General features: G+C 45.2%; 1 protein-coding gene across 5 annotated transcripts in view; it reads left to right on the top strand.

Moving 5' to 3' along the window:
- The first annotated feature begins 11,978 nt into the window (after positions 1 to 11,978).
- MICU1 (mitochondrial calcium uptake 1) overlaps positions 11,979 to 26,140 on the top strand; it is a 216,743-nt gene continuing 202,581 nt past the window's right edge. For 3 of the 5 annotated variants that reach the window (XM_077822075.1, XM_077822074.1, XM_077822070.1), the window contains exon 1: positions 11,979 to 12,059. The gene's annotated coding sequence lies outside the window, so the exon portion shown is untranslated. Of the gene's footprint in view, positions 12,060 to 12,165; positions 12,266 to 19,566; positions 19,587 to 26,140 lie in introns of those variants that run through there. The other 2 variants (XM_077822071.1, XM_077822073.1) reach the window with 2 other exon arrangements.

Genomic DNA, 26,140 nt, shown 5'->3' with positions numbered 1-26,140 from the left:
CCAAATTTTGCATAGAAGTTAAGTGGTTATGAATGGGTGAATTATCTTGAGGTAGTATTTTCAAATCTTACACTACTGTCAGGGGAAATTTGAATATGCCCAAGTCATGTTCCTTCAATTGTTTTCAGGTCAGAAATATGATGAGTATTGTAGCATTTTATAAGTTCTCAACATTCTCCCATAGAAGAGATAACTAGATTTGCTGAATTAATTTTAGAAAACAACTCAGAGTTTTGATATCTTTAATAAATTCTGCTGGAGATTTTTGTAACTATTATTTCTAGGATAGACAGTGCACCTTTACAATTGGTGTAAAAATGTCTTCACTGTGGCTATAATTATGGCTCAGAAGGCTTCAGATGGCTGCTTTTATGTAACCTGTACTGGGTGATGTCTATACTGAAAAACTGTATAAAAATACACCTCAAGATATGAAATAATCTGTTGCAGCAATGAAACAGGGGAGAGTTAATAAAATATTGTGAACTTTTTAAAAATGAAGAATCTGTGTTTCAGGAATTATAAAACACCATTCACATCAGAATGTTGGTTGTAAAAGTATTTTCTTTCCTTAAAACTGTACTGGTAATGTACTAGCAATTGCTGCTGGTACACTTTACAATATATGCAAAGGGAAGGTATGTAATTGCCAAAACAATAAAGGCATCATTGTACTTTGTGAAAAAATGTATTATATATATATATAAAAAACAGTGATAGTGTGGTGATCCTGGATGTCACTGGCAAACTTCCCAGTGGCTGCAGTCTTGAAATAAAAGAACGAGTGTGGGAGAGAAGAATAAATGCTGGCGATTGAGGAGCTAGAAATCAGACCAAGGCAGGTTTTCCACTTCATCTCTAAACGGTATGGCTCCACCCAGGGATGGCGTTAGACTCGCTGAGGCCTAGGGCAGAAAACAAGGAATGGGCCCCCACCCCACATCCCTTACCTGCTCACACATTGGATTTCTGCAACATTTCTGAAGCCGAATCCCGAATGCCCCAGTGTAGGGCTGAAGCCCGAGCCTCACTACATGGGGCCCCCTGTGGTGTGGGGCCCTGGGCAATTGCCATGCTTGCTACCCTGAAATGCTGGCCCTGGCTCCACCCTGCTTTCATTTGCTACAACTCTATTTCTTTCCCTGAAAGGAGTGCTATCTTTAACTTGGTCTAAGCGAATGATATTACCTCAGTGTTTTGTTTTGTTAGCCCTCTTGTTCAACATGTATGCTAGACTGTTAGGAGAGTTAAGTCCGCCAGTGGGGCTCCATACAGGTGCAGTGGGTCCAGCCATGTGGCTGCAGTTTCAGGATTGTAGCCTAATTCTCCTAATGGTCTCATATACCTGGAACAAGAAAGCTGACAAGACATAACGCTATGGTATCCTGCATGCGAGAGCTCTCAAAGCAGATAAATGATCACCCTTAAATACCTTGTGAATCTTCCAAAAAAGAAGGAACAGAGCCACTCAAGTGTGACTTAATCTGCTTGGGACCACAGGTATGTGAATGATATCTTATGGTTAATGGTACATGAAACTGATGATAGAGCTAAAAGAATGGCACGGACACCTGATCTTCATCAATTGTAAGAAGGAGATGGTTAACCAGTGAAACTAGGTTATGATTCCTGTATCTTTTCCAGGCCTGAAACCATAATTACTGAGGTCCAGACTCCAGATTTTGCTAGCATTGTCTTGCTTCCTGTAACCTTCTGAACAATGTTTTCCATAACAAAGTGCTTAGATACTACCTATAGTGATAGGAGCTAGTACAAAACTTTGCAATAGATAGAGAAAGGGAGTTCTGAAACAAGGTAGTTCTTGTCAAGAGACTGTTTCTCAAGCAGAAGCCTCGTACTTCCATCTTTAAAGACAGCTGGCATCCTGCCCTCCCGTATTTTCCCCTATTTCTTCCAGTTTCTTCACTGTACATTTTGACAGCACTTTATGTATAGTCATTTTCAGTATTTGCAACTGATTTGTGCTAACCTGAACTACTTGTGACCTGGAATGGCTTTTAAAAGAAATCTTTGACTTTCAAAATGGGAAGAAGAAACACAATAATTCTTAGAAATTCAAACCTTGCAAAGCTCTGACACACTTTGTATATAGAAAAGGAGTACTTGTGGCACCTTAGAGACTAACCAGTTTATTTGAGCATGAGCTTTCGTGAGCTACAGCTCACTTCATCAGATGCATACCGTGGAAACTGCAGCAGACTTTATATATACACAGAGAATATGAAACAATACCTCCTCCCACCCCACTGTCCTGCTGGTAATAGCTTATCTAAAGTAATCATCAGGTTAGGCCATTTCCAGCACAAATCCAGGTTTTCTCACCCTCCACCCCCCCACACAAATTCACTCTCCTGCTGGTGATAGCCCATCCAAAGTGACAACTCTTTACACAATGTGCATGATAATGAAGTTAGGCCATTTCCTGCACAAATCCAGGTTCTCTCACTCCCTCACCCCCCTCCAAAAACCCACCCCCATACACACACAGACTCACTCTCCTGCTGGTAATAGCTCATCCAAACTGACCACTCTCCAAGTTTAAATCCAAGTTAAACCAGAACATCTGGGGATCCATCGTCTACAGCCAAGCTCTGCGATACAACCGCATTTGCTCCAACCCCTCAGACAGAGACAAACACCTACAAGATCTCTGTCAAGCTTTCTTACAACTACAATACCCACCTGCGGAAGTAAAGAAACAGATTGATAGAGCCAGAAGAGTTCCCAGAAGTTACCTACTACAGGACAGGCCTAACAAAGAAAATAACAGAACGCCACTAGCCGTCACCTTCAGCCCCCAACTAAAACCCCTCCAACGCATTATTAAGGATCTACAACCTATCCTAAAGGATGACCCAACACTCTCACAAATCTTGGGAGACAGGCCAGTCCTTGCCTACAGACAGCCCCGCAACCTGAAGCAAATACTCACCAACAACCACATACCACACAACAGAACCACTAACCCAGGAACTTATCCTTGCAACAAAGCCCGTTGCCAATTGTGCCCACATATCTATTCAGGGGACACCATCACAGGGCCTAATCACATCAGCCACACTATCAGAGGCTCGTTCACCTGCACATCCACCAATGTGATTTATGCCATCATGTGCCAGCAATGCCCCTCTGCCATGTACATTGGTCAAACTGGACAGTCTCTACGTAAAAGAATAAATGGACACAAATCAGATGTCAAGAATTATAACATTCATAAACCAGTCGGAGAACACTTCAATCTCTCTGGTCACGCAATCACAGACATGAAGGTCGCTATCTTAAAACAAAAAAACTTCAAATCCAGACTCCAGCGAGAAACTGCTGAATTGGAATTCATTTGCAAATTGGATACTATTAATTTAGGCTTAAATAGAGACTGGGAGTGGCTAAGTCATTATGCAAGGTAGCCTATTTCCTCTTGTTTTTTCCTACCCCCACCCCCCCCAGATGTTCTGGTTTAACTTGGATTTAAACTTGGAGAGTGGTCAGTTTGGATGAGCTATTACCAGCAGGAGAGTGAGTCTGTGTGTGTATGGGGGTGGGTTTTTGGAGGGGGGTGAGGGAGTGAGAGAACCTGGATTTGTGCAGGAAATGGCCTAACTTCATTATCATGCACATTGTGTAAAGAGTTGTCACTTTGGATGGGCTATCACCAGCAGGAGAGTGAATTTGTGTGGGGGGGTGGAGGGTGAGAAAACCTGGATTTGTGCTGGAAATGGCCTAACCTGATGATTACTTTAGATAAGCTATTACCAGCAGGACAGTGGGGTGGGAGGAGGTATTGTTTCATATTCTCTGTGTATATATAAAGTCTGCTGCAGTTTCCACGGTATGCATCTGATGAAGTGAGCTGTAGCTCACGAAAGCTCATGCTCAAATAAATTGGTTAGTCTCTAAGGTGCCACAAGTACTCCTTTTCTTTTTGCGAATACAGACTAACACGGCTGTTACTCTGAAACACTTTGTATATTGTCAGTTAGAGCCTGATCTTGCCGTTGATGACACTGGGGCATGGCCACTAGGTAACTCGAGGGGATGGAAGACCACGAGTGTCGATGAAGCCCCCTCGCACTAGGCCCAGGTGTCCTTGGCCCCCCCTCCCGCCTGGAGGCACTCGCAGCAGCTCTGCGTACTAGGCCCAAGTGTCCTTGGCCCCCCTGCCTGAAGGCACACACAGCAGTTATGCTAAGGATCTGCAACAGATCTGCAATCTGCAAGGCCAAACAGGGGAGATATGGAAGAACAATGCTGAATAAAGCAGCTTTATGTATAGTTTAACAAATGATACAGAGAACCAGGGAACTAGCTGGAAACTGGATTGGCTAGCTATATGGATACTTGGGGCAGCTTGCTATTGGATAAGTATGCTGGGAAAAAGAATGTATAAAAGCCTGTGTAACTTCCTGCTCTGTGTACAGGATTTGAGATTCAAATCTCCCTGTACCTTTTTGAAGCTTCAAATAAACTTTTCTGCTTCTCCACCCCGTTGTGATTATTGGGTGTAGCACACGGGGTAACGAACCAACTTCAGCTGTTGTTTAGCCTCTTGGCACTGGGTGCCGGCAACAGCTTTTGGCGGCCCTGGGTGGGCAACAAGGCTGCAATTTAGCCTTGCCCAGACCCCTCCTGGAGGTCGAGGATTGCGGCGAGAACCGACGCCCAGCGCGCACCGATGAGTTCATCGGGGGCCTCGGAGGAGACGCGATTTGATCGACCCCGGAGGGCACAACGGTGCAACGCACTCATATAGTGGAGAAGCAGTTGTGGACGGCGGTGAAGAACCAGTCCCTTAGACATGGGGGAGGAGCAGCTGCAGGCCACGGTGAAAAAACGGTCCCTTGGATAAGGTAGGAACCTTTTAAAATCCGGATTGTATGCTCTGTTGGAACCTGAGGACGCCCAGAGTTACCCTGTAGGTATGGGACAGGGACAGAGCTCAGGGGTTAGGGCACGGTGTACGCCCTTAGAGTGCATTCTAGCAAACTGGAAGGTATTTGGTGCGGATCCAATGACTAAGAGCCAATCAAAACGATTTTGTACAGTTGACTGGCCTCAGTATCAACTAGAGGACCAGGAGTGGTGGCCACCAGGAGGGTCAATTAATTACAACACGATCCTCCAATTAGTTTTGTTTTGTCAGTAAATGGGTAAATGGAATAAATATTTGTATGCACAAGCGTTTATGGCTTTAAAAAAATAAAACAGAGCTGTAATTCTGCAAAGTTGTATTTTGACTCCGACTGGTTCGGTAGTAGCTAATGTTAGTCCCCAGACCCCCACCCCCACTGTAATGGCAGAGCCGGTGTCCCCTTTGGCCCCCACACCCCCACCATATAACAGTAGAATGCCTCGGGTTACAGAGATTGCCCCCTCACTGGGACTCTATCCTTTGCTTACCGAGACTGTTGTGGCTTGCCCAGGGGCAGACGGACGTCAGGCTACCACTATGCAAGTTTACACCCATGTGCCATTCAATCCAATAGACTTAGCAGCTTTTAAAACACAGGCTGGGGAATTCTCAACGAACGCTAGCAGGTTTATTTCAGTCTTTGAGGGGTGCCTCAGTAGTCACAAGCCAATTGAGACGACTGTAATATCCTCCTGAGAACCCTGTTGTCTTTGGTGGAGAGGGATCAGATTACAGCTAAGGCAAGGGGAGCGTCAGCGTTCAAGCAAAAAAAAATAAAAAGGAATCTGTCAAGTTCCTCTCCAAATAATCGTAAGCGGCTCAGGGCATTTCTGGGTATGGCAGGCTTTTGCAGAATATGGATCCCAGAGTTTGGACTGTGGGCTAAACCCCTGTACGACTGTGTAAAAGGAGCGGATCCTAACCCCTTCTATTGGACCCCAGAGGCTGATAGGGCATTTAAAATCCTGAAAAGAAAATTAATGGAAGCCCCAGCTCTGGACCTGCCGGATCTCTCTAAGCCGTTTCAGTTGTATGTACATGAACGAAGGGGGGTGGCCCTAGGAGTGCTCACACAGCTGTTAAAAGCATGGAGACGTCCCGTGGCTTATTTTTCTAAGCAATTGGATCAGGTTGCAAAGGGTTGGCCGGCATGTTTACGGGCGGTCGCAGCTACTGCCCTAGTGCTTAAGAAAGCAGAGAAGCTAACATTGGGAGGGGCTTTGCAAATCTATACTCCCTATACGGTCCGAGCCTTATTGGATGCAAAGGGAGGGCTTTGGCTCACCCAGGCTTGGATTGCTCGGTACCAGGCTAAGCTGATAGAGAACTCTGAAGTCACCCTACAGCCTTGCCCCTCCCTTAACCCAGCCACTCTCTTGCCAGAAACAGAGGAACTGAAACATGACTGTTTAGAGATCACAGATGCCCAGTACTCCAGCCGTCCGGATTTAAAGGATGTACCCCTCCCAAATGCAGATTATGAGTGGTACACTGATGGTAGCAGTACTGTAATAGATGGACAAAGGAGGGCGGGTTATGCTGATGTGACCCTCCATGACACTGTGGAAGCTGAAGGTTTGCCTGCTGGGACCTCTGCCCAGCTTGCCGAATTAATAGCCCTGACCCGTGCACTTGAACTGTCAAAAGGAAAGCGGGTCAACATTTTTACTGATTCAAAGTATGCTTTTGGTGTGCTGCATGCTCATGCTGGCCTATGAAAGCAAAGGGGAATGCTGACAGCCCAAGGCTCCCCAGTTAAGTATGGGCCCCAAATCCTCCAGCTCCTAGAAGCTGTACAACTCCCCTCGGAAGTGGCGGTGGTACATTGTAAAGCCCATCAAAGGGAGGATCAAGTTGTGGCCAGAGGTAACGCCCAGGCAGATAGAGAGGCTAAGCATGCTGCCACCCTGCCATCCCCTCAGACTGAGAACGCCCATATGCATGCCCTTATCCCATCAGTAGGGGAGCTTCCAACCCCTCAGTACTCTGGGGAGGAGAAAGAGCTAACTGACAAACTCAGTCTCCGGGAAAAGGAGGGATGGCTCCATTCCCCAGAAGGGAAGGTCCTCTTACCAAAGGGCTTAATCCAGCCAGTGCTGCAGAAACTACATCAAATCACTCATGCTGGCAGGGAAGCACTTATCCAACTAATGGGAAAATATTTTATCACTTCCGGACTCCGACCCCAGCTGCCCAGGTACAAGCGGACTGCTTAGTCTGCCAAAAGAATAACCCCCGACCGGGACATCCTGTGCCACCAGCTGCTCTAGAACCCACTCCGGGCCCTGGACAAGTGTGGCAAATAGACTTTACTGAGTTTCCCCGGACCCAAGGGTTCAAATATCTCCTTGTCTTAGTGGATCGGTTCAGCGGATGGCCAGAAGCCTTCCCATGCCATAATTGCACTGCCAGAACAGTGGCCCTCAAGTTTGTTAAGGAGATCATTCCTCGCTTTGGACTCCCCCGGTGGATGAAATCTGACAACGGGACACACTTCACGTCAAAAATCATTCAAAGCATCTCACATGCCTTACAGGTCCCCTGGAAACTCCATACGCCCTGGAGACCGCAAGCCAGTGGGGTAGTGGAGCGTACCAATCAGACCCTTAAACGGCATCTCTCAAAAGTGTGCCAAGAAGCCTCACTGCGATGGCCTGATGCTTTGCCCCTCGTCCTGCTCCGCATCCGCGTTCTCCCAAAGGGTAGATTAGGGCTTAGTCCCTTTGAAATTATGTTTGGAAGGGCATGGCCTATGAATGGCACCCCAGTTCTGTCAGGGGAATGGGAGTTGGGTAATGGTTTTTCGTCACAGTATATGTGTTTCCTGTCTGCTGTTCTCTTGTCTCTTCACAGGTATACCAAGGATTCCCAGCCTCTCCCCTTGGACTCTCCCGTCCACTCCTTACAGCCCGGTGACTCCGTGCTTGTTCGTACCTGGAAAGATGAGCGTCTCCAGGAAAAGTGGAAAGGACCCTATACCGTCCTGCTGGTCTCCCATACAGCGGCAAAGATCGAGGGACACAAGAACTGGATCCATCACTCTTGTCTGAAGGCAGTACCCGCCCCCTCGTCAGCAGAACAGTGGACCGTCCAACCTGCTGACTCCTCATCTAGTGACGATCTCGGGCTAAAGCTAATGTTTAAAGATACAAATAGTGGGCACCTTAACGCTAAAATGGGCCCACCCAGGTACTGGAGACCCTGGGTTGGAAAGACTCTGGTGATAATTAATTGGGTAACATTGTTATTCTCTGTATTGGTATTTCTAAATTGTGCATATTGGGAGCATAACTCCTTTGTTTCGCTTGCGCACCATGTTGCTAATTTAACAAACCAGACTGATTGCTGGGTATGTGCTCCAATTCCACTGTCCCCCCAAAACGGGAATGCCTCTTGACATGCTGCCCTTGACCCTAGCAGAATTAGCTGCCACCAAAGAGCAGGAAAGAACGGATTCGCCATTCTGGAACAAGACCTCTTTACAGCAAGCCACCTATCAGGACCAGGAGTATTCAGTTGCAGTACTCACTGAGGGAGTGTTATGTTTTACCTGAAACCAATCTGCTCACTATGGGCGTCCTGTGGGAAAAAGCTCCTGTGTTATTACACAGTGGGCTGATGGGTATTGGATAAAGCCAAGAGGGGAGGCCAACAGTGTGGGTGTAATGGTTCCTCCCATTTTAGGGAAACTCTTACAAATACTCTTACCACAAAAGAAAGGTTTGGAAATATAACTTGCCGTCCAGTTAATATCTCCAATGTAGCAAGCCAATGGTGGGTTTGTAGTGGTCCCTATGGTGAGTGTAATTTGAACGGCACAATTAGAAACGCCCCCACTTGTACCCAGTCAAAAAAAAATAAGATGCCCCCGTAGGGGCATAAAAATTGTTTAAAAAAGCAGCCAAAGCAGCCTTAAATATCCCAGGAATCCCCTTAAGAAACAGTCCTTACTGGGCCCTACAGGGTCACTATTTTGTATGTGGCCGAAAGGCTTACAAGGTGCTGCCAGCCAACTGGACAGGTAGCTGTTATATAGCTCATGGAGTTCCTCATCTTTCCATAACTGCCACACTGCCCAAAGGAAAGATTAGAAATGCCCGAGACACCTCTGTTGAGTCACGAGAAAAGACCCTGCGGTGACTGACTACAGCATTGGAGGGCAATATGAAGAATCCCCTCACAACCGAGAAGCTTGTAGGGTGCTCTGTACTGGGAATAGCGCACTGTTTACCGGGCCAGCCATGGCATGCATAGGCTGCTATACTATAAGGCTGCAGATGGTACTTGAGAAGGTGGCCTTAAAGTTAGAGGACTCAGTTAGTAATTTAGGGTCAGCAGTAAAAACATTAAATAAAGAGGTACAGCAGCTCAGGACGTTTTCCCTCCAAAACAGGCTGGCTTTGGACTATCTCTTGGCATCCCAAGGGGGGGTTTGTGCCTCGTCGGGCCCCGATGTTGTGTATATGTAAATAATAGCAGTTACGAAATCTATAAAAAGGTGGTACAGGCTGAGGCCCATGCCCGAGCCGTAGCACAGGTTGCCTATACTGCCCCAGAGAACGATTGGTTGCAAACCTTGTTTTCAGGCTGGGGTTTGTCGTCTTGGCTTGGTGGTTTATTTAGCCTGCTATTGAAATTTCTCTTTCCTGTATTGCTTGTATTACTGGTATTATGCTGTGCAGTATCATGTGTTAGGGCCCTTTTGCAAAAGTTAATACATCATTCTCTTCAGGGCTGTCACAAAGTGCTTATGCAAAGTCCTATTGTAAAGAAATAAGTAGCCCAAGTGAGAAAACTCAGAGCCAAGGTTGTTGAGTGTTCTCAAAGGGGGGAGTTGTTGGGGACACTGGGGCATGGCCACTAGGTAACTCGAGGGGATGGAAGACCACGAGTGTCGATGAAGCCCCCTCGCACTAGGCCCAGGTGTCCTTGGCCCCCCCTCCCGCCTGGAGGCACTCGCAGCAGCTCTGCGTACTAGGCCCAAGGGTCCTTGGCCGCCCCACCTGAAGGCACACACAGCAGTTATGCTAAGGATCTGCAACAATATGCTGCGGAGTCAGACTGCCTGAAACTAAGCAAGGCCAAACAGGGGAGATATGGAAGAACAATGCTGAATAAAGCAGCTTTATGTATAGTTTAACAAATGATACAGAGAACCAGGGAACTAGCTGGAAACTGGATTGGCTAGCTATATGGATACTTGGGGCAGCTTGCTATTGGATAAGTATGCTGGGAAAAAGGATGTATAAAAGCCTGTGTAACTTCCTGCTCTGTGTACAGGATTTGAGATTCAAATCTCCCTGTACCTTTTTGAAGCTTCAAATAAACTTTTCTGCTTCTCCACCCCGTTGTGATTATTGGGTGTAGCACACCGGGTAACGAACCAACTTCAGCTGTTGTTTAGCCTCTTGGCACTGGGTGCCGGCAACATTGCAATCAGGGCCGTCCCTAGACATTGTGGTGCCCTACGCAGCCTGGTCCCAGGCCTCCACGGGGGTTGGGGGTCAATGTTCCCTCTAATTTTTGACAGACTGTGTGCACAAAAAATTTCTTCTGTGCAAACTTTTGACAGGCCATGTGCACAAAAAATGTCTTCTGTTCAAATTTTTGTGCTTCTGTGCAAATTTTTGTGCGCGCAGTGTTTCGCCGTGTGCACAGGGTTTAGGATTGGTGTGTGTGCGCACACGTGCACAGCTTAGAGGGAACAGTGTTGTGGGTGGGGTCTGTGCCCAAGGTCTGTGGGGGGCAGGAGAAGGCTTGGGGGGTAGGCAGAAACCGCCCCCCAGCATGAGCTGGCGAAGCTGGTTGGGGCTGAGTTGCTCCACTTCCTGCCACCTGGTGATTGCTGGGCGGCCCGACCTCACAGTCAGGGGGCGACAGGAAGTGGAGTGACCCGGCCCCAACCTGCTCCACTCCCCTGGCTCCCAGCCTTGGGACTTGGTGGGCAGGGGGGAACTGCTCCCCAGCACTCACCGGTGGCGCAGCTGGGCGCCAGCGGAGCGGAGCAGGCTGGGGCCAGGTTGTTCCACTTCCTGCTGCCCGGTGAGTGCAGGGCGTGCCCAACCCCTGCTGCAGTTCACCTGAACCTAGCTCAGGGGAAGGGGTGGGGTGAGGGTGGGGTTGGGGCTGGGGCGGAGTAGTGGTGGGGGCTTTGGGGAAAAGGCATGGCGGGGGCTTTGGAGAAAAGGCAGGGTGGGGGTAGCTTTCCTGGCGGGCTCAGCCAGCCAGGGAATCAGGCTGGCCGCTAGAGCAGCACGCAGCTGTGTAGGGCACCAGAAAATTTGGGGCAATTTGGTGCCCTAAATTTCCTGGTGCCCTACACAGCTGCGTATTCTGCATATGGGTAAGGATGGCCTTGCTTGCAATGAGCTCTGCATGGGCTCAGGGGTCCACACATGCAGATGTAGTGCAGACTGGAGTGTTAGTTTCTCCTGGTCCATTTGTGCATCTCTCACACAATAACAGAGGATAGATTTAAAAAAAAACAACATAGAAGAATGTGATTGCAAAGGCACAGAAACTAGCAGGAAAGACTGGGGGCTGAGGTAGTATGTGAAACTATGTTTTACTAATTTTTTTGAAGTTGATTAGATTTCAAGGTGACTGTCTCCTGAGTTAAGCAATATCTTCGGGATCCCTCTTTGGCGGGTGCAAGGTATTATCCTCACTACACACAGCCCCAGGCCAGTTACACGCTTCCACCTCCAGGGAGAGAGGCCAGGCAGGCGGGGAAGGCAAAGGAAACGTCCCTGAGCTCAGGACGCCCCAGCTCCCAAGATGCACATTGGTAAAGAGGTCCACGTCCAGCAGGCTGGGCGCCCCAGAATGCACACGCTATGACATCACATGGAGACGTCATGACGCGAGGGTCCTGCCTGACAATGCCGTCACAGAGAGGCGGAGGTCAAGGCGCAGGCAACGGCAGAGCTCCTCAGTCCTACACCACAGCGACGGACCGTCCCGCCCCGGCTCTGGTCCGCCACCATCCCAGCATGCCTCTGCCTACGGAAGAGCGGCGGGGGCGGGGCCTTTCTGTACGCCGCTCCAGTTTTCTCTGTACTAGGGAAGGCGGAGCTGGTTGCTGGGGCAGGGGAGTGTGGCGTCGTCGCTGCAGAGCCCGGGACAGAGGGTAAGAGCGGCCGGCCCCGCACCCTCCTGAGGCAGGGGCTGTATTCGCAGAGCCGAATGCACCGAGAGGGCACAGAGGTCTCTGTGGTGAACCGTGACCCTCCGCGGTGGGGCGGGCCGGGTGGCTCGGTACCCTCTGCTGCTCCGTCACACCCCCCATCCCAGTCTGCGAGCCCGGTTTGCCGCAGCCTTTGCGGAGGAAGCTCGGTGCGTGTCAGCAATGGGTTGAGGGGTCTGCGGGGGGAGGCGGCTGGGGACCGCCCTCAGAGGAGCGCTGGGGGTCCTGACTTATCAGAGTGCTGCCATTCACTCGTAGGGTCATGACAGAGGGCAAAGTGGGGCTGGCCCCATTGTCCACAGCTCGGTGCCAGAGGCCGGGTACAGCCGCTGGGGCAGGGGACAACAGTCCAGCCTAGCTGCTGGGATGTGGGAGGATAGAGGGGTTCCTCCTACTTGGGGATAAACTTGGCCATACCCCCTCCACCCCACATCTCAGCTGCCTGTCCCAGTGTCGGGAGTGTGGGGTCTCTTCCCCCAGCTGCAGTGCCTCTCTCTGGGGCTTGGCCCTTCCAAGAAGCAAAAGTAACCAGACTGGTCAGTTTCACTGCTCCTCTTAAAGAATCCTGTGAGCTGCAAGGGAAACTAACAAGACAGCTTCACTCTGCTGCTTGGGAAACCTCTGATCATCAGCTGAGTCACTGAGTTGTCAGGCAGCACTGCTTACACTCACTTTGAGAAGGGGATAAGGACCATATAGGGGGAAGATACTTGTAAAAAATAAGTTCTAGAAGCTTTTTTTAAAAATGAAAGCTTAAACTCTATAGAAATGCATGATTCCCATACTTGACAGATAACACTTCCTGCTTGCAAAAGGTAAGTAGGTGAGTGGATTTTCCAAGCTCTGATTAATTAAATTGCATATTTTGAGTTCTTTATGTAGAATATATCCCCTAAATTGTTCTAATATTTTCAGGATATGTGACTTTAATGATATTGTAAGAAATCTTTTCCTCATGTTGTGCTTCTTGAATAGGTAACTCAACAGCATTCAGAAAAGTGACCCAAGTTGCAGACCTAGTATGAGTGAAGTCCAAGATTATTCCATTGGGGCAATCTTAAAAATAAACTGTCCTGTTCTAAAACAAACTTCCCTTTATTCGCCATCTTCAAATATAGTATATGGCTCTTTCAAGCAACACTGCCTATAGCAGTGGTCCTCAAACTTTTTTTGTTGCACCTCTCCCCCCTTACTCATAATGGAATCCATCCATCCACCCCCAAACCCTCCCTGGAGTGGCAATCAGCAGCCAGGGGCAGAAGCCTGAGCTGGAGTGACACTGGGAGCAGAGTGGGGCTGGGTGGTGCGCCCTATCTTCCTTCCTCAAATGTTCCTCTGTGCCTCACAGTTTGGGGACCACTGGCCAATAGAATAACAATCCTATTTGGCCCTCGAGGCCACTAATTTTACAGTTTTAAATAATGAGTATATTTTGTTTGTATTCTGGGAAGAGTATTTCAGTGGCCTTCAGCCTTAATGTTAGTTACAACTCCATATCAACCTTATATTGTAAATCAGTGGATCTCAACTTGGGTACGTGAACCCCTGGGGGTATGCAAAGGTTTTCAGGGAGTGCATCAACTCACCTTGATACTTGCCTAGATTTACAACGGGCTTCATAAAAAGCACCAGCAAAGTCGGTACAAACTAAAATTTCACACAGACCATGACTTATTTATACAGCTCTATATACCGTACCCTGAAATGTAAGTTACAGTATTTATATTCCAGTTGCTTTATTTTATAACTATATGGTAAAAATGAGAAAGTAAGCATTTTTTTCATTAATAGTGTGCTGTGATACTTTTGTATTTTTATGTCTGCTTTTGTAAGCAAGTAGTTTTTAAGTGCAGTGTAACTTGGGGGTGACAAATCAGACTCCTGAAAGGGGTACAGTAGTCTGGAAAGATTGAGAGCCCTTGTGTAAATAGATCAATGGCATTATCCAGTTCAATAAGCTGGGTTTCCAAGGAGCAGAGAAGTAAGTATTGATAAAGAAGGAAAAAAGTCTGAAAAAGGACACTGATGTCGAAGTTTTGGAGACATAGTGGGATTTCATGGAGGGTTCATGCCACAGCTCTAGAGAAGAAGGCAAAAACCCCAACCCTACTTCCTGAAAGTCTTCACCATTGGACAGAGTTATGACTGGTGGCTAGCCAAACCTAGCATTACAATAAGAATATCATCTGCAAAAATTCCTGTAAGGGGAAGCAGGTTAATCAGTTCACATCCAGTCAAGATTGCAAGTGATCAGAAGTTATCATCATTTGATTACTCAGTTGTAAAATGAACTGGTGATGGAAGTTCAGCATCCTAACTGACATTGTTTATCAGGAAGGATGAGTGACAGAACCTGGAGATGCTCATTCTGTAACAAGGGCACATAGGTTGGAAAAAGAAATTAGCTTGTCTCTTGTCAATGCTGCACTAATTTTAATCGATAGGACTTTAGTCCCCAATACTGCCAAGGTAATAGTAATTCCCTTTTAAGAAAGTTGGCTAAACCTTATATTCAGTAACTTTTTTGTTTCATTCCTTTTCCTTTCAAATTATTTAGGGATATGTACATTTTGCCTTTTATTATTGGGGTAGCTTGTCAACATTAATATAATGGGGGCTCGGCACTATTTTAATCAGAATTGGATTGTTCCAGGTGCTATATACACATAGGAATACACAGTCCTGTTTCATTGTGTACAACTGTGCCATGCTTTAAAGGGAAAAAAACTGTAATGAAACTCAGTGACTGAAAATTAATTCTTCCCTTTTCAAACTCAGTCTAAACCAGATTCTAAACCAAAAATTCAAGTCCTAATTCAAGACATAATTTGATGTAAACATGCAATACAAGATTTTAGTGTTTGTTGTATTGGGTATTGTGTTAACAATTCATACTTATAATGGCTATATTTTATGGAAAATTAATACATATTTTGAAATAATCCACTTCAAAAGGAAATTGGTTTTGCAAACCGAACAGCTGTGTGGGTGATATTTTTCACTTATGGTCTGGGTGAGCCTTCCTTCTAATCTTCAGCAGATATGTGAGCTTCAGCTATCTTCATTTGTTTTTATAATTCTGTGTATAGATGTTACTTTAACAAACTTGAGTTTTCTTCTCCAAGTTATATGTGGCAGCCTTTGGAATGGTTACTTCCTAGTACTAAGAAACTAAGATATTAAAAAATATACCTACACAGCAAAAGAGAAACCATGTACAAGTTCCAAGTATCAGAGGGGTAGCCGTGTTAGTCTGTATCCACAAATAAAAAACGAGGAGTCCGGTGGCACCTTAAAGACTAACAGATTTATTTGAGCATAAGCTTTCATGGGCATAAGCTTTCTTCACAAGTGGGAGTTTTTACCCACGAAAGTTTATGCTCAAATAAATCTGTTAGTCTTTAAGGTGCCACCACACTCATTGTTTTCAAGTTCCGAAATAATCTAAAAAGCAGATTGCTTACTCAAGCATATACGTCGTGTGAGGACTTATGCCCTATATGGGGATTTTAGCTTTAAGCTATGTTGCAGGAGCCATACTCATCACTCAGTCCATTCCAATCCTAATGTTCTCTATGCATTTTGGTATAAAATTAAATTTAATCTTCCAATTGCACAATTTTAAATGTGCTACTGATTTCTGTATTTACTTAGACTCATAGCCTTTAAGGCCAGAAGGGACCATCATGATCCATCTGAGCTCTTACCTGTTGCAGGCTACAGAACCTCACCCACCCACTCCTGTAGCAGGCTCATAACCTCTGGCCAAGTTCCTGAAGTCCTCATAGCTTCATTTAAAGAAGTTCAAGTTACAGAGAATCTACCATTTACTCTAGTTCAAGCCTGAAAGTGTTCCATGTCCCAGGCTTCAGAGGAAGGTGAAAAAAACCTCAGTCTCTGCCAATCTGACGCAGGGGAAAATTTCTTCCTGGCCCTGAGCACGTGGGAAGGACCTGCCAGCCAAATACCCGGGAAAGAATTCTCTGTAGTAACTCGGAGCCCTCTCTCTTCAGTGTCCCATCTCTGGCAACTGGAGGTAATTTGCTAATAGCAATTGTGGATGGGCCATATGCTATTCTAGGCAGCCTCATCATACCATCCCCTCCATAAACTTATCAAGATAAGTTTTGAAACAAGTTAGGTTTTTTCCCCCACTGCTCCCCTTGGAAGGCTGTTGCAGAATTTCACTCCTCTGATGGCAAGAAACCTTCACATAATTTTGAGCCTAAACTTATTTATAGCCAGTTTATATCCATTTGTTCTTGCACCAACATTAGCCCTTACCTTAAATAACTCCTCTCTCTCCCTGGTGTTTGTTCCTCTGATGTATTTATAGAAAGCCATCATATCACCTCTTATTCTTAGTTTTGTTAGACTAGACAAGCCAAGCTCCTTAAGTCTCCTCTTATAAGGTAGGTTTTCTATTCCTCTGATCATCCTAATAGCCCTTCTCTGCACTTGTGCCAGTTTTAACCAGAATTGCACACCGTGTTCCAGATGAGGTCTCACCGGTGCCCTGTATAATGTCAATAACACTTCCCTATTTCTACTGGAAATACCTTACCTGATGCTTCCTAGGATTGCATTAGCCTTTTTTACAGCTGCATCACATTGGTGATAAGTGGTCATCCAGTGATTGACCAATACACCCAGGTCTTTTGCCTCCTCTGCTTCTTCCAACTGATATGTCCCCCACGTTTAGCAAAAAATCTTTGTTAGCCTAAGTGCATGACTTTGCAGTATTGATTTTCATCCCATTTCTTTTACTTCAGTTCTCAAGGTTGCTCAAATCTTTTTGTATGATATTCTGCTCCTCCTCCATATTGGCAATATCTCCCAACTTTGTGTCATGTGCAAATTTTATTAGCTCACATATACTCCTTGTGCCACAGTCATTAATGAAAATGTTAAATATGATTAGTCCCAAGATGGATCCTTGAGGAACTCCACTAGTAACCTCCCTCCACTTTTTTATTTACCTTTCAGCATGACCCATTGTAGTCACCCCTTTAACCAGTTCCTGACCCACCTTTTGATTCTTATTAAGCCCCATCTTTTCCAATTTAACTAATTGCCCGTGTGGAACTGTATCAAATGCTTTGCTGAAACCCAGGTAGATTAGGTCTACTGCATGTCCTTCTTCAAGAAGTTATCTTCTCAGAGAAAGAGATCAGGTTGGTCCGGCATGATCTACCTTTTGTAAAACCATGTTCTATCTTATCCTAATTACCATTTACCTCTATGTTGTTAACTACTTTCTCTTTCAAAATTTGTTCTAAGACCTTGCATAAAATTGAGGTCAAACTAACAGGTCTGTAGTTTCCTGCATCATTTTTTCCCTTTCTTAAATATAGATATTATTTGCGTTCTCCAGTCATAGAATATAACCCCCAAGCTTACAGATTCATTATTATTGGGCTTGCAATTTCATGTGCCAGTTCCTTTAATGTTCTTGAATGGAGAACATCCGGTTCCCCCAATTCGTCCCATTACGCTGTTTGAGTTTGATTTCCACCTCAAATGTGGTAATTTCTACTTTCATATCCTTGTTCCTGTTAGCTACCCTGCAACTATCTCAAGCATCTCAGTGCCCTTATTAAAAACTGAGGCAAAGTATTTGTTTAGGCGTCGGGTCATACCTGTGTTCTCTTATCTCCATCCCGTCCTCAGTGCTTAGTGGTCCCACTTCTTCTTTCCTTGTTTTCTTTGTATCTGTGTAGATAACGAACATTTTACTGTTGGTTTTAATTTCTTTTGCGATGTCCAACTCTGATTGGCTTTTGGCAGTTTTCACTTTTCCCCTACATTTTCTGACCTCCAAGAGGTAGCTTTGCTGATCCATCCCTTCTTTCATTCCTTCTAGGCTTTCTGTTTTGAGATGCAAACCAACCCAATGAAGAAGCAACCCCTCCCTACAAATATTTTCCCCTTATTTGGGATGCAGCCTTAAGATAGTTATAGAAATGGACTGGACTGAAGAACTTGAGCATCTGAACACGAAGGAGGCTTGGAATTATTTTAAGTCAAAGTTGCAGAAACTAATTCCCTTAATGTTTTTAAAGTTGTCTCTTTTAAAATTAGGGACCCTAGTTGCAGACCTATTTTTCTTTCCATATAGTTTAAATTGAATTAACTCATGATCACTCAAACTAAGCTTTCTTCTACAGCCAGTTCTTTTTTGATGCCTTTGCTGCTTACCAATACTAAATCTAAAATCGTGTCACTTCTTGTTGGTTCTGTGACTGTTTGGTGAAGAAATCTGTTGGCTATCACATCCAGCAATATCTGGGCCCTACCATTATTAGTAGCACTTATCCTTCAGTCTATATCTAGAAGATTAAAGAAGATTAAATACCATAATCACAAAATTCCCAATAGTATTTATTTCATTAAAAATATTATTGGTCTCTGTCCATATCCAACTTGGATCATGTGAGTCTGTAGGAGACCCCAACCACTATCCCGGTGGAGTGTTTGTTAGTTTTCTTTCCCAAAGCGATTTTTGACCCAAACAGATTGTTTTATCCATTCCATCACTTCTAATTTCTTGTTTCAGAGTAACAGCCGTGTTAGTCTGTATTCGCAAAAAGAAAAGGAATACTTGCGGCACCTTAGAGACTAACCAATTTATTTGAGCATAAGCTTTCGTGAGCTACAGCTTATGCTCAGATAAATTGGTTAGTCTCTAAGGTGCCACAAGTACTCCTTTTCTAATTTCTTGACAGTCTGCTTCATCATTAATATACAATGCTACTCCATCACCCTTACCTTTTTATTTCTGTCTTTCCTGAACAGCATTTATCTTTCAACACCTGTATTCCAGTCATGATTACTATCCCCCCGCCTGTTTCTGTTATCCCTAAAATATCTGGTTTTCTCTTACATTTTGTTACCTGGGCCCCCTGCATTTGTGTACAAACATCTTAGCTGTTTCTGTTTTGATCTCAGCCAGATTCTTTGTCCAATTAGGTGCAGTCATTTTATTGCTTGTATCGCCTACCTGACTGTTACTGTCAGTGGTATTGGCACTGTCTTTCCTCTTGACCATTCTCCTACCCTCTGTTGTTCCTTTCTCCATTGCTGTATCCTCCCAGTTGATTTTCTTCTTGCTCCATAGTAGAATCAGGCATGGTGATTATGTAAGCATCTCCCAGCTGTCTCCCCCAAATTCCTAGTTTAAAGATTTTAATTAGATGTGCCAACCTCCAGCCCAGAAGACTGTTTCCCTCCCTATTCAGGTGACATCCATCACATAAGAACAGTCCTCTGCCCGTGAATGCCTGCCAGCGGTCGAATGCCACAAAACTGCTCCCTATAGCACCATTGCTTGAGCTATCTGTTGATCAACATATTTTCTTGTCTTCACTTTTCTCCTCAGGGAGTGGTAGAATCCCAGTGAAGATCACCTGAACCTCCATTTCTCTAAGCATCTTCCTCAGCCTGGCATAGTCTTCCTTGATGATGCATACCGTAAGAATCTAGCAATATCATTGTCCTTCATGTGGGAAGCAGTCTGTGGATTCTTTCCAGCTTCCATTTGGATCCTCTTCAGCTTCAGGTCCGCATATTATATCTTCGCTCCTGGCAAACAGCACATCCTTCTGTTCTCCAGATAAGTTCTGGTGACAGGCCTGTCTGTTCTTAGTCGGGAGGTCCCAGTCATGTAGATCTGCTTCTTCCAGTGTTGGTGCAATTCTCTGGTCTTCCCCCTTCTGTTCTTTCTGGCTGCAAGTCATATTGTCTTCTGTTCTCTCTTGCAATCTTCAGTGAGTCATCCTCTGGCTATCTCCATTGTCTCTTGCCCTCTTCTTGTAGGACTAGCGCTCTTTTCTTCTTCCTTCTCTCCCATCTTCTGTTGCTGCCTACCTCTCCCCTTCTTTTTCCAAATTAGCAAACATGTTCCTCAGCTCTTTCTTCTTCACTAGTTGGTCTGTTCCTCTGCCTTTGTTCTCATAGTCACATGCTTCCACTGTTCACTTTCTTAATCCAGCAGTCTACCCTCACAGTTCTCTGGTCTAGCATGCGTCTACAAGTCTTGAGGCTTCCCTTCAGGCTCCTCCTTTCCTTCCCTCTATCCACTCAAATCCCCTTTAAAACTCAGCTATAGTTTCTAACTGCATCTCCAAACCTCAAATCTTCTCTTGTATCAGATCTATCAGATTGCACTTAATACAAATGAATCACTTTTTAGGTACCATCTCCAGAACAATGTACGTGCCACAGCTTTTGTATCCAGTTATCTTCATTGTCTCTTTCATTCCTTGGGTCTCTACCATTGCTACCTCCTGCTGCTGTCATAGTCTTCCCTCCTAAGCTGCTGTCAAAAAGGAAACTCTCACTCCTCCCCCCCTGGCTTTCAGCTCTATTTTCTAACTTCTGTGCTGCTGCACAGTAACTACAATTCTTCATTCCCCTGTCGACCTCTGCAGCTAGCTGCCCCTGCTTCTGCTACTCCAACTAAAAAAAAACTCCAACACATGTAAGCACATTTGTCTTCTGCTCATTCCCTTTTGTGTCGCAGGGTGGAATTGCCCTAATGGGGTTGCTGAGGATTCCCCTTGTGTTGGAAGAGCATCCGTTCTCTAGGGCACTTGTTACTGCTTCTCCTCACCCCACTGTGTAATGAGTGTGTTGGGGTTGTTGGTGGAGCACACTTCTGCTCTGGTTATCTGGGATTGGTGGAATGTCCCAGAGTTATTCTAACTTGCGCAGAGAAAGAACCAAACCAGATACTGTCTTCTTCAAGATGAGGGTGGGGGACTAGAGATTGTAAAGTCAATTATACTTCTCAGATGCACCAAGCAGAGCTTGGGAATACCTGATGGTTTGTACTTTTATCTTGATTCTGTTTAATAAGCAGGGATAAGGAATAGGGACTTAATTTTTTTCAAATTAAAGTTTCGATTCTTGAGCCCTACAATAGAACAATTAAAATATTCTGCAATTATGCAGCAAGTGACTTGGCTGCATGACCGTATTACACAGGAGAGACTGACAATATGCATATGATTAGACTAACTTATCTTTTGTGTTTATATTGCCTTCATCACCATAGTATTTGAGCTCCTCACAATCTTTAGCCTGCATCTTCACAACTCCCTGGTGAGCAATTAAGTGACTTGCTCAAGGTCACACAAGGGAGTCTGGCACAGCAGGAAATCAAACCCACATCTCCTGAGTCCCATGCTGGTGCCACTAGACCATCTTTCCTTAAATAATACTGCATAAAAAAGGATCTTGAACCATGAAACCTTAGATTAAAAGTCAGATGCTGTACCAACTCAGTTATTTGAGCTCATAACCAGGACTGGTAAAACCTAACCGAGGAAAGGTTCTTTTCTTCAGTCATCCCATATGCTCCAATCCTAATTCAACAGGATTTAGCAGGTAGATCACTGTGGCAATGGATCTTGATCAGTATTGCAAAGCCTATAATATGCTGTACCTGAGAAACCATCATCAACCAATATCTTATATTGCAAATATGGGGTCAGGAACATGTTTACTAGGAATTCCAAACCACAGCATTACATCTGCAGCGGCACAGGAGCCAGCAAACAGAGCTGTAAACAGGGGAGTTTGAGTGGGAATTCTGTTGGAGGAGAAGATTAACAAGATTTAGGTGGGAAGGCTATGACAGATACAGAGGCAGCAATGGGAGTGACCCAAGTAGTGGAAGACACAATGAAGATGACTGGATGTGGAAGCTGCAGTATGTACATGATCCTGGAGGGTGTACCTGGAAAGAGTTTTGTCTGCATGAAGTACTGTCTGATAGAGCTGATGGAAGAAAAGATCCGAGGATTGGAGATGCAGGTTGAAAGTCTGGTTGAGTAAAGAAGGGGGTTCGAGCGGATTATGGAGCAAAGACATGAGGCGGCTGAAGGGAAAAGCTCAGACTTGCAGATGGAAGCAGGACCGAAGAACTTTGAAGGGAGACTGCTGGGTGAATAAAATGGACAGTGGAAGCATGTGACTAAGAGAACCAGGCAGAGGAAAAGACGGGCTAGTGAAGGAGAAATAGAGCTCAAGAACGGGTTTGCAGAGTTGGAAAATGAAGAAGGGGCTCAGCAGGTGGTCACTGAAGGTGGAAGGGCAGGGAAGAAGAAAAGAGCGGCTATTCCTATAGGAAAAAGGGAAGAGTCAATGGAGACTACACCAAATATGAGTCCCAGGAGGTTACAGGATGGGTTGAAGAGGATTACAAGGGAGAATAGGAATGGAAAGAACTTGTAGCCAGAGGGAATAGGGGATAGACCGGAGAATCGCACCGTCACCAGGAAAAGGCAGGTCTACTTGATCGGGGACTCCTTACTGAGAAGAATGGACAGGCCTGGAATCAGAGCTGATCTAGAGAATAGAAGGGTGTGCTGTCTTCCAGGTGCTAAGATATGGGATGTGGACCTGAGGTTGAAGAGGATCCTAAAGGGAGAGGGAAAGAATCCACTGATCATTCTTCATGTGGGAACAGATGATACCGATAGTCTCCCTTGATGTGTTCCAGCAAGAATCTATGCCAGGCTGGGGAAGACGCTTAAGGAAATCAAGGCTCAGGTGACCTTCAGTGGGATTCTGCCTCTTCCTAGAGAAGGGCAACAAAGGTGTGACAAGATTATGAGCATCAACAGATGGTTCAGGCAATGGTGCTATAAGGAGGGCTTTGGGATGTATGGCCACTGGGAGGCATTCATGGTCAGAGGACAGTTCTCTCGGGATGGACTTCATCTGAGTAGGGAAGGAAATAGACTTCTAGGATGGAGGCTGGCACAACTGATTAAGAGAGCTTTAAACTAGGAATTTGGGGGAGATGGTTGGGAGATGTCCAGGTAATCTCCACGCCGAATTTTAACATTGAGAGGGAAGAAAAAAAAGTAAGAAAGGATACAGCCGTGGGTAGGAGGAAGGGCAGTGTGGATACCAGTCTAATAGGTCATACTGGCTGTAGAATGTCCATGCCTAATCGGGTAAAGAATGTGAGTGAGGCCAAACAGAAAAAATTAATATGTTTGTACACCAGTGCGAGTAGCCTAGGTAACAAAATGAAGGAACTAGAGCTACTGGTGCAGGAAGTGAAACCAGATATTATAGGGATAACAGAAACATGGTGGAATAGTAGTCATGACTGGACTATAGGTATTGAAGGATATGTGCTGTTTAGGAAAGACAGAAATAAAGGCAAAGGTGGTGGAGTAGCATTGTATATCAATGATGAGGTAGAATGTAAAGAAATAAGAAGGGATGGAATGGATAAGACAGAGTCTGTCTGGGCAAAAGTCACATTGGGGAAGAAAACTGCTAGAGCCTCCCCTGTGATAGTGCTTGGGGTGTGCTATAGACCGCCGGGATCTAATTTGGATATTGTGACATGATAAAAAACCCCTGCTTCAGTCAGACAAGAGGAGGAGTTGAAGCAGAGTGGATTGGTGTTGGAGCAGAGAGCAGTTTGGAGGGAAGCAGAGGAGAGTTTGGAGAAGTTCTTCAGTGGGCTAAGAAGACCAAGACTCTCAGTAAAGGGACACCTGGTTTGTGCAGGGGGAGGGCAGGAAGCCCCATAAGTTCAAGGGCAGGAGAGGGAAGTAGCCCAGGGGAAGGAACCACTAGTTCTAGTGGTTTACCGCTATCCCTAGGGCCCCTGGGCTGGGACCCGGAGTAGAGGGCGGGCCCAGGTCCCTCCCTCTCCACACCACTCCCCTCCTCTAAGACACTAGTGGGGCAGTTAATACCCCAGTTCAGGGGCAAGAAACGGTGCCCTGAACCCCCACCCAAGAAGAGATAGTGGGAGACCCATCGTAGTAGTGCCGGCAATTTGCCACAATATGGATAGAGCCTTTTTAAATGTTTTTAATGAAGTAAATACTAATGGAAACTGCATGATCATGGGAGACTTTACCTTCCCAGATATAAACTAGAGGACAAGTGCTAGCAATAATAATAGGGCTCAGATTTTCCTAGATGCGATAACTGATGAATTCCTTCATCAAGTAGTTGCTGAACCAACAAGAGGGAATGCCATTTTAGTTTTGGTTTTGGTGAGTAGTGAGGACCTCATAGAAGAAATGGTTGTAGGGGGCAACCTTGGTTCAAGTCATCATGAGCTAATTCAGTTCAAACTGAACGGAAGGATAAACAAAAAATAAATCTGCGACTAGGGTTTTTGATTTTCAAAAGGGCTGACTTTCAAAAATTAAGGAAATTAGTTAGGGAAGTGGATTGGACTGAAGAACTTATGGATCTAAAAGCAGAGGAGGCCTGGGATTACTTTATGTCAAAACTGCAGAAGCTATCGGAAACCTGCATCCCAAGAAAGGGGAAAAGATTCATAGGCAGGAGTTGTAGACCAAGCTGGATGAGGAAGCATCTCAGAGAGGTGATCAAGAAAAAGCAGAAAGCATACAGGGAGTGGAAGATGGGAGGGATCAGCAAGGAAAGCTACCTTATTGAGGTCAGAATATGTAGGGATAAAGTGAGAGGCTAAAAGTCAAGTAGAGTTGGACCTTGCAAGGGGAATTGAAACCAATAGTAAAAGATTCTATAACCATATAAATAAGAAGAAAACAAAGAAAGAAGAAGTGGGACTGCTAAACACTGAGGATGGAGTGGAGGTTAAGGATAATGTAGGCATGGCCCAATATCTAAACAAATACTTTGCCTCAGTCTTTAATGAGGATCTTAGGGATAATAGTAGCATGACAAATGGGAATGAGGCTATGAAGGTAGATATTACCATATCTGAGGTAGAAACGAAACTCAAACAGCTTAATGGGACTAAATCGGGGGCTGCAGATAATCTTCATCCAAGAATATTAAAGGAATTGGCACATGAAATTGCAAGCCCATTAGCAAGAGTTTTTAATGAACCTGTAAACTTAGGGGTTGTACCGTATGACTGGAGAATTGCTAACATAGTTCCTATTTTTAAGAAAGGGGAAAAAAAAGTGATCCGGGTAACTACAGGCCTGTTAGATTGACATCTGTAGCATGCAAGGTCTTGGAAAAAATTTAGAAGGAGAAAGTAGTTAAGGACATTGAGGTGAATGTTAATTGGCACAAAATACAACATGGTTTTACAAAAGGTAGATCATGCCAAACCAACCTGATCTTCTTCTTTGAGAAAGTAACAGATTTTTTAGACAAAGGAAACGCAGTGGATCTAATTTACCTAGATTTCAGTAAGGCGTTGGATATGGTGCCACATGGGAATTTATTAGTTAAATTGGAAAAGATGGGGATCAATATGAAAATTGAAAGGTGGATAAGGAATGGTTAACAGGGAGACTACAGCAGGTCATACTGAAAGGTGAACTGTCAGGCTGGAGGGAGGTTACCAGTGGAGTTCCTCAGGGATCGGTTTTGGGACCAATCTTATTTAATCTTTTTATTAGTGACCTCGCCACAAAAAGTGGGAGTGTGCTAATAAAGTTTGCGGATGATACAAAGCTGGGAGGTATATGCCAATTTAGAGAAGGACCGGGATATCATACAGGAGGATCTGGATGACCTTGTAAACTGGAGTAATAGTAATAGGATGAAATTTAATAGTGAGAAGTGTAAGGTCATGCATTTAGGGATTAACAACAAGAATTTTAGTTATAAGCTGGGGACGCATCAATTAGAAGTAACGGAGGAGGAAAAGGACCTTGGAGTATTGGTTGACCACATGATGACTGTGATGTGGCCATGAAAAAAGCTGATGCGGTCTTGGGATGCATCAGACGAGGTATTTCCAGTCGAGATAAGGAGGTGTTTGTACCGTTATACAAGGCACTGGTGAGACCTCATCTGGAATACTGTGTGCAGTTCTGGTCTCTTATGTTTAAGAAGGATGAATTCAGACTGGAAAAGGTACAGAGAAGGGCTACTAGGATGATCCGAGGAATGGAAAACCTGTCTTATGAAAGGAGACTCAAGGAGCTTGGCTTGTTTAGCTTAACCAAAAGAAGGCTGAGGGGAGATATGATTGCTCTCTATAAATATATCAGAGGGATAAATACCGGAGAGGGGGAGGAATCATTTAAGCTCAGTAC

The sequence above is a fragment of the Eretmochelys imbricata genome, chromosome 7 (assembly GCF_965152235.1).
Source record: "Eretmochelys imbricata isolate rEreImb1 chromosome 7, rEreImb1.hap1, whole genome shotgun sequence".
Lineage (NCBI taxonomy): Eukaryota > Metazoa > Chordata > Testudines > Cheloniidae > Eretmochelys > Eretmochelys imbricata.
The sequence above is the reverse complement of the archived record's forward strand: the minus strand, read 5'-3'. Positions and strand labels throughout refer to the sequence as shown.